This window comes from Schistosoma mansoni, chromosome 1, assembly GCF_000237925.1.
Source record: "Schistosoma mansoni strain Puerto Rico chromosome 1, complete genome".
Classification (NCBI taxonomy): domain Eukaryota; kingdom Metazoa; phylum Platyhelminthes; class Trematoda; order Strigeidida; family Schistosomatidae; genus Schistosoma; species Schistosoma mansoni.
Genome location: NC_031495.1, coordinates 44,080,016 through 44,086,920, shown reverse-complemented (window position 1 = coordinate 44,086,920; position 6,905 = coordinate 44,080,016).

Genomic DNA, 6,905 nt, shown 5'->3' with positions numbered 1-6,905 from the left:
AGACCTAAACGCCCAGGTCGGAATGGACAACACCGTATATGAAGATATCATGGGATTATACGGGTTGACAGAAAGTAACGAGAATAATGACAGGTTTGCGAATTTGTAGGCATTCAACAAAATGGTTATAGGCGACACAATATACCCCCACAATCGCATACACAAAGCTATATGGGTCTCACTGGCTCAAACTACAGAGAACCAGACCGATCATATTTGCATCACTAAAAAATTTAAAAGGTCAATGGGAGATGTGAGAACCAAGAGAGTAGCTGACATAGCTTCAAATCACCACCTTTTGTCGGCCGAGATGATAATGTAGCCAAATAATCACTGGATAACTGGGGAAACAGTAGTTTCAAGGTTCAATACACCCTTCTTTTGAGTTACTGACATACCCAATAAATCCAAGTTAACCTTAAACAGAAGGTTGCGAGGTTTACAGGATTTATTGAAAAAAGAAGAAACTACGATGGAGGACAATTGGAAAAGGATCGAAGGAGCATAAACTACAAGGTATCAGGAAGTTCTGGGCCACAAGACGCGCCATCATACGGAATGGATCTTCATCAAAAATCTGAGCAGGATTCAGGGAGGACAGAACACGAAGAAAGCAATTAACAACAGTCGAACAAGAGCAGAGAAAGTCACAGTACAAGCTGAATACACTGAAACAAACAAGTGAAAAAAAGCATTACAAATAACAAGCGGAAATCAGTAGAAAACCTATCAATGACAGTGGAAAGAGTTGTAAAAGAATGAAATATTGTTATATTCCGAAGAGAATTATGAATGGTAACTTTTGAGAACTATTTATGAACCAATATGATACATATATTTCCTATTGTATAATTGTTAAGTAACTCAAATATTCATATTCATGCTCCTTTTATTATGACCTTTATTTTGACCCATAGACTATTACTGTACGATTTACCATTCCCGAGTTATACCTAGTCTATTAATTACTGTTCCCCTTATTCACAGTAGCTTGTTGGCAATCTTCATGTTGATTGATTAACCCACACATTTTGACTATCAGGAAGAATGGGAAACTAGAATCATCAATCAGTTGGTAGATGGTATAAGATGGAACATTCATTCTCATGCTATGCTGATGAACACGCTCATGAGGATTTTTATCTTGAAAAGCTTGTAAAGTGGGTACGTTTCACTTTTCTCAGTGTCAAGGTACACTGTAAGTTATGAACTTTCATGGTAACTGATTGTTGATTTTTATGTTTTCTAGATTTAATCGGTGGTCCGTTCTAGTGACAAGAATGAAGCAAATACATAAGCTCAATAGAACACCCACATATATAAGGCTAATATATTTTGGCATAAAACCAGCATTACAATCAAAAAATTAAGACACTTTAATAATAATTATTATAAATTAACCGGAATATCTTGATACCTACATTTCCCACTGAAAATAAATTGAAATGAGTGAACGATGTTGAGCGATGTTTCAATTTCTTCTGATTATTCTCATGGTAGATCACAGACAGTCCCTTCTAGTGATGGAACTGTCGGTTGTGAAAGTATATTCAGTTTGTAATCCTTATAAGTACAGAGAAGCACTAGAATGTTGGCTTTAGTTGAAATGACTGATAGCTATTGAAGCTTGTGACATGTAACACATTGATCCGATGATATCGGTGAAGGTCTGAGTAATCTGACTCTCAAATGTTGAATGACTTAGTGATCTTAATAATTATCAAGCGTATAATTTATCTTCCATATTGACTAACCGTTTTCATGCTTTCGAATAAATGACCGTTACATCTTATTAGGTGAAAAATTTGCTACCATTTCATGTTGACAAAGACACTGTTGAAAATATCTATCCTATGGTACAAGCCTGGAATGGAAGTTTCCTCATTTTCAGTCGATCAGATATAATCTGAAGCAACGTAATATGAAACACTAGTGAGAATACCCTCTTTGAGTAGACCCTTCTTGTCTGTTGAGGTTATATGTGAATTTTCATGAGAACTGATTATTTACTTTTTCAAGTGACACAAAGTACGTCAAAACGTTTTATAGTAAACAAAGTCATTTATCAATCACAATGCTCATGAAAATGGTAGAATGAAATGATAATAGATTTAAATTAAGAAACTTTATTATTATATAAATAAAAAGCATTTCAAACTGTTAGTTTAGTCAAATTATATTACTGTCCATCTAAAAACTACAAAAAATGTAAGTATTCTCCAATAAAGATTTTGTTTGCGCATTTGATAACCGCTTGAAAGAAAAATAAATTCAGTCAAATAATTAGCACACTGTAAATGGAAAACAATTACCTAATTAGCTGAACTCGGTACTGTGTGTATGTCAGAAGTGGTTGGATCAAACCACATTATAAATAATGTTATATGGTCAGATTCTTACTGAAGTTTAAGGTGAATAAACTCTACTTAAGAAAATAACCTAAACTATATTAGTTATGTATACAAATTCATTAAGGTTTAGTATAGATTCTATTGATCACTCGATCTAATCGAGCTTAGTTAAAATGAATATCTTACCTCATGTTTAAACTATTCTATTCTGATAAATTGTTGAGTTAAATTAGGTAATCCACTAGGTAGGATTAAACTATACTGCCGACCTTTGAACGAATCTTAAATGACCTCGAGAAATATTAGCCAATCAGAAGACAGTTAGCATACAGTAAAAATATATTATGCAAAACCAAAGAATTAAAGTGGAAACACTTCTTTTACATGGCTCGAAAACTTCTCAAGGTCAGATATAGGTTCAGAAGTTCTAAAATCATAGTGCATACGGTACAGGAACTCATCCATATGGCTCCATAGTAGTCGACCTCTGAAACCATGATGAGGTCTCAAAAATTCTTTTTGCCTCGACCACATAGCTTCAATAATGTTAGTATATTGGTATGGTTTACGGGTTAGGGTTAGAGTTAAGGTTTAGGTGTAGGGTTTAGGGTTATGGGTGAGACTATAAGTTATGGACAACCTTTGAGCGACGCTAGAGTGACTCTGAGAGTGTCAACATAATAACTAAGACTAAATGAGGGTTATAAACCTGCGTGAAGAATTCAAATTATGATTTACAGTTCATGATTAAGGCTAGGAATTATACTTAGGGTTTTCATCACTAACTGACATCAGCTATAATGCCAAAACTCTATTTATCCAAATGGATAATTGAATTTCGCGCCAAAATCTTATGATCACTTCTATTGTAGACGCTAAATTATCACGTCTTCCCTAAAATCCGCTGTAAACCGACCGTACGTAAGCATCAGGTACCGAAATTAGCGCCGTGACCTTGAAAACCCGCGAAAGCTTTTGATTGGCTCGGCAGTATAGTTTAATCCTACCATCCACTATATTTACGATAAGAAATATGTCGCATCTGATATGTGTTTACCTTTCGCATGCTGGAAGATTACTGAAATGAAATACATTTACTATTTATGAGGAAATGGATGATGACTTCCGGGTTGGACACAGAGAAATGTTCTTGAAAAAACGTCTTACAAATAGTAAAATTCTTATTATCAAATTTACTGGTAAATTGGGAACATCGTAAATGCACTAGGAATGTAGTTTTCTAAATATCTGCATCGGTGTACTGTTTATTGTGAATGATCATTTCAAGTTTATGCGTGTGAGTATCGATTCATTCGATCATGAATTGGTGAATTGTGTGTTTAAATTTCAAATGTATAAAATTACTTACATAATTAACATTCGATCTCGTCAAATAAATCCTCCAGTAATCCTGGTATCCAATTTGTTGAGTCTTGTTCTAAAAACCTAAATTAATATTTCATTTATGAAGTCACCTTTCATAATCCTTAACCTCTGAAGTTCCCATTCCTTTATAAGAATTCCCATTTTCTCTGCAATTTGAAAATAAATATCCATTCTGTTCAACTGTCCTCATTGAAGTGAGATAGGTACAATGATTTATGATACAAATTTTACTCATATTGTTGAATGAACCTGAAAGTCCGTGACTTTTTATTTTCGATTCATCACGAGGTTTTACCGTTATGTTTATGATAGTGATATTGTTGTTTATTTTAGATTGTTCAGTGCAAATTAAAGTTCTATGCCAATAATGCACAATATGTTGAATTTAACATTCACTCACGAAATTTCACTTACTCCTCATGCCTTTCAAAATTTTATTATTTTCATTAGATGAACTAAAGTCTTTTACGGAACCCATAGAATAAGATAAATGTATCAGTTTTTAATGAACACACATTTTTATATCGTCAACTGATGGTGGGTGAATAAGCGTTAATTAACAGTTACGCTGTTCATACGTTTTTTAGTGTGAAGGAAATAACTCAAAACATCTCCAGTAGATTGGCTGCAAAGGACCGTAGATGGAATGATAAAAGCTTTTAGGTCTGGCGATAATTGATACTTCGTAATATAACGAAAATAGTATACAGTTGTGTTTGATCTTCAGTACTCAAAATAATGAGAACACGACCACAATAACAAATGTTAATAAAATGTGTATTGTAAAATGATTTAGTTTAGTCCAATGAAGATAATGGACTAGTTGTATTCTGAATGATATCCTGCAATAGCTGCCACACTTTAGTCATTTTGTATTTCCAAACTATTCAGATGCTAGGATAATGTCAGCTTCTGTTTATCGGTAATCCTGAATATTATCTCACAAAACTGTTGTCAAATTGACAACTTGTGTTAGAAACCGTAGATGTATTTCTTCTCGAAATGGGAGATGAATAAACTTGCGCGTTATCTGAAACATTGTAAATATGTTTAATAAATAATATCAATCATTTTACCAACCTTGGCGTGGTGGATAACTGAATACTGAACCAAGAGTATTTTCTACCAGTTCAGTGTAACTATCTTTGTAATAAAAGCATTATTTATGTAAAAAATGAACGCGAATATTATTTAACTAGACAACAGTCTTGTAGAGATTGAAAAATTAGATTGAATTGAGAGAGGAGATGACAAAACATAAAGAAAATATTTTAAATATTTGATATGTATCATTGCCAGGCGAAACGTTTCATTTACTTCAAAAGTTAATAATACATATATATTCGTGTTCTATCTCAACAAGTAGAAAAACTGTATTCGTAACTTAATGTAAGCCACTTCTTTAGGTTAAATAAATAACCGGAATAAATTGACACAAGTTCAAGTAGTCCGAAGGAAACAAATGTTTGATGTTTGAGATAATATTTATAAATACGTAAACGATGTCGTTGTACCACTTACTTCGTATCAGGAATATGTACATATAACCTTGAGCGAACTAATGTTGGCTGCGGAACTGGGCTTCATAGTCTTTGACAGAACCTCTGTGTTCTTGTATTACTGAGATAATTACGAGTGGCTGATCAAAGAGCATCTATCAATGTCATGTTTTGTTATCATTCATTATTGATAGGGTCATTCCAAATTACGTGTAATATATCGTGGTGTCAGGAAGTGAGAGATGATCCAGCTGAATTGACTTTATTTTGGGTGGTAGTGCATAACCAGCAGATGTAAATGTTTTATATATATATATATATATATATATATATATATATATATATATATCTCCATTTAAATGTGGTTATGAGTCAATAAATAAATATTCAACATCGTGAACTCTTATTGTCACATATTACCCATTGTATCAGGTCTTCACTAATTTTAACTGCTTTGTGTTTTAGCATCACTTAGTTAGGACCACTGGGTAACGTCCTCAGTCTTGTGTTGTTTGCGAATATTCGGATTTTATAGGGATCATGAACGGGGTAGCTAAGTATGCTAAGTATGCGTTACTATAATCGAAATAAATTGTTGAAATGAATGCCATGAGCATTATGCTCTCATTTGAACGACAACGTTTTAAGTCTACATGAAATCGGTTATTAAAACAAATCTGCATTCATTTCAACGAACTCTTTACGTTACGCAACATATTGCGTAAAACCAAAGATGTTCCATACAGTTTCTTTTCCAGTTCTACAAATGAGAGGTTTAAAAGAGTACATATTTTGGTGTTAAATGTTATGTTCAACGTTTATATACATCAAAACAGTAACTAGAACCTCATCGTTGTATTTTTTGACATATAAAGGTGTTATCCATTATTGGTTAATGCGAAACTATGCTAGTCTGAGTCTAACTGTACAATTCTGTTGGTGGTGTTCGTTAAATAGTCTGATGGATGCCTGTACGAACATCAGTTTTCGAGTAATTTATGAGAATATCACATCTCACGAGCTATTAGTTTTCGAAATTGAAATAAATGTTTTACAGTTGACTTAAGAGTTTCTAAAGTTTATTTTCCGAAGTTTGAATCAATTTCAGTTAAGCGATACAAACTGAAGTCATTTCAGACTTTTCGATGTATACATGTATCTAATATATGTTCTGTCAGTCAATCTACATTTAAATTAAGAGATCAATGGCGAAGATATAGTCTATTTGGTGTAACTCACACAGATAAATATGTGGTGAAATAAATCCATACCAGTGTGGGGAGTAGTGTAACGTCGTGACTATATTACACCTACATAGCTTATCCTAGTTTCTGGACAAGCCAATTCACCTATAACGTTCTGAGTCATATTTTGATCTTGTTGATCATTCGCTTATTGACCTTGACTATTTTTTTTATATGAGCGTATGTGTATGCACACTTCTTATCCTACCTATCACATGTCTGTCATTCACTTTTGTCTGACTATAAATGTTGATTAATGCTTGCTCACAGCGAGTTGGCTTATCAGCCATCTCCCATGCATGTCATTTTTACTTCGCTCGCTAACATTTGCTCATGTGCTCACTGCCTTCTAGCCAATGTTATTTGTCAATAAAAATGTAGTTGCCGCTTCTCTTTGTCTTCTGATATTATACACCGTTCAGATT